Source organism: Mus caroli, chromosome 1, assembly GCF_900094665.2.
Source record: "Mus caroli chromosome 1, CAROLI_EIJ_v1.1, whole genome shotgun sequence".
Classification (NCBI taxonomy): domain Eukaryota; kingdom Metazoa; phylum Chordata; class Mammalia; order Rodentia; family Muridae; genus Mus; species Mus caroli.
The window spans coordinates 44,945,318-44,947,977 of record NC_034570.1 but is presented as its reverse complement, the minus strand read 5'-3'; the positions used below and the strand labels follow the sequence as shown (position 1 = coordinate 44,947,977).

General features: G+C 39.6%; 1 pseudogene; it reads left to right on the top strand.

Annotated features, from left to right (window-relative positions):
- The first annotated feature begins 276 nt into the window (after window positions 1-276).
- LOC110304439 lies at window positions 277-1,163 on the top strand (annotated as a pseudogene).
- Window positions 1,164-2,660: the final 1,497 nt, after the last annotated feature.

The following is a 2,660-nucleotide window of genomic DNA, read 5'->3' as shown; positions in this document are numbered from 1 at the left end:
AACTTTCCATCTCAGTTAGGTTGTAACTCAGATGAAATTTTATTTCAACAAACTGCTAACTTAAGAAATATTCTCTTGGCTCTATGCTCCTCCATGTTCCAGAAACAGCTGCATCTTCTTGTGTAGTGCCAGCCTCGTCCTTTAGTCAAAATGGTGAAGGTTGGTGTGAACAGATTTGGCCATATTGGGCTCCTTGTTACCATGGCTGCCATCTGCTCTCCACATGGCAAAGTGGAGATTGTTGCCATCAATGACCCCTTCATTGACCTCAAGTACATGGTCTACATGTTCTAGTATGACTTCACCCATGACAAATTCAATGGCACAGTCAAGGCAGAGAATGGAAAGCTTGTTGTAACAGGAAGCCCATCACCATCTTCCAAGAGCAAGATATGGCTAACATCAAATGGGGTGATGCTGGTGCTGAGTATGTTGTAGAGTCTACTGGCATCTTCACCATCATTCAAGGAGAAGGCCAGGGGCCACTTGAGGAGTGGAGCCAAAAGGGTAATCATCTCTGCCCCTTCTGCCGATGCCTTCATGTTTGTGATGGGTGTGAACCACAAGAAATATGACAACTCAATCAAGATTGTCAGCAGTGCATCCTGCACCACCACCAACTGCTTAGCTCCCATGGCCAAAAACATTCGTGACCACTTTGGCATCATGGAAGGGCTCATGACCACAGTCCATGCCATCACTGACACTCAGAAGACTGTTTTTGGGCCATCTGAAAGCTGTGGCATGATGGCCGTGAGGATGCCCAGAACATCATCCCTGTATCCACTGGTGCTGCCAAGGCTGTGGGCAAGGTCATCCCAGAGCTGAACAGGAAGCTCCCTGGCATGGCCTTCTGTGTTCCTATCCCCAGTATATGTGTTGTGGATCTGACATGCTGCCTGAAGAAACCTGCCAAGTATGAAGACATCAAGAAGGTAGTGAAGCAGGCATCTGAGGGTCCACTGAAGAACATCCTGGGATACACTGAGGACCAGGTTGTCTCCTGCGATTTCAACAGCAACTCCTACTCTTCCACCTTTGATGCGGGGGCTGGCATTTCTCTCAATGACAACTTTGTGAAGCTCATTTCCTGGTATGACAATGAATACAGCTACAGCAACAGGGTGGTGGACCTCATAGCCTAAATGGCCTCCAAGGAGTAAGAAACCCTGGACTATGCACCCCAGCAAGGACACTGAGAGCAAGAGAGAGAGGCTTTTAGCTGCTGAGAAGTCCCTCTTCCAACTTGTACCCCAACACTGAGCATCTTCCTCACAATTTCTATCCCAGACCCACATAACAACAGGAGGGGCCTGGGGATCCCTCCCTACTCTCTTGAATAGCATCAAGAAAGTTCACTGCACCTACCCTCCCAAAATATATTCTCTTTTTAATATTCTGAATGTATATGGAATATTATCCTGCATCAATTTTCTTCTAGAAGAGTATGTCAAACACTTATCTCCATTCCTATCAAAAACTACACTTGTTGTATTTCCAATTTAGTTCTTTATCCTACAGATGTCAGCACTTATTTTCCTTGTCTTAGGTAACCACAATCCCATTTTCAATATCATAACAACCTATAAAATAAATGTTGTCCTAGAGGTAGGCTCTTCCTACAGCTTAACTCATTTAGTTAAATACATATTCATATTTCATTAATTCAAATAATTTTAAATATATGTATTTAATCTTAAATATATTTACATATTTATATTTAACATAGTAATATATATATATATATATATATATATATAATTGTCTGTGTGTTTGTGTATGTTGTGCATGTAGTGAGTGTAGTTAAAGTTAAACTGATTTGTCTGTATTGTCATGGCTTCATTGAAATCAAAGTTGAGGATCTTACCTTGACCTGCAGGTCATCCTTTATTGAGAGGATATTTATAGGTGGTGCCAGAATTATGAGAAAGATAAAGAAGATAAAAAATATAAAAGATAAATGCTGGAGTCAGGAGGTCTTTCATAACCTTTCTTTATGCCAAGCAGGTTTATTAAATACAGCATCTTATATATTGATTTGTATTGAAAATATTTGCCAAGATTTATAGAAAGCTAACTCAGAAAATATTGTCTTCTGGCCTGTGATGGCTTCTAATCACAGTGATCATGTGTACACACACAGACACACAAATATTAATGCACACCACCGACACATCAACAAAATAAAATAACTTTAAAATGCCACATTTAGTGCATACAAGGACAGAGAAATAACTTAAAACACATTTGAAAGGCTCTTACCTTCATCGCTTTCATTGAAAATCTCTCAAAAGCTAATTCTAAGAGAAAACCTCAGATTATAAAGGATATGTAATGAAATATATCAAACAAGGCCCACTGGATAAGAAGATTTTCAACATACAGTTGTGGCTTCAAATGCTGTGATATGTACTATTCAATACTGTACATTTCCATTGATTCCCTAGTATGAACATGCATTGTATCCTACCTAAGTTTGTCCATGGTATTTTGAATTTTAGAGGGAAGGCATTATTTGCTTCTTCTCTAGAGAAGGAATTTCAACACTGTGTATGACAAGAAATGATAAATAGCTTGGATTTTCTCCTTCATAGGAAAAAAATCATAGCAATATCTCTGAAAGGGGAAGTGATTTGATGAATTGAGAATTAAGTTGTTCA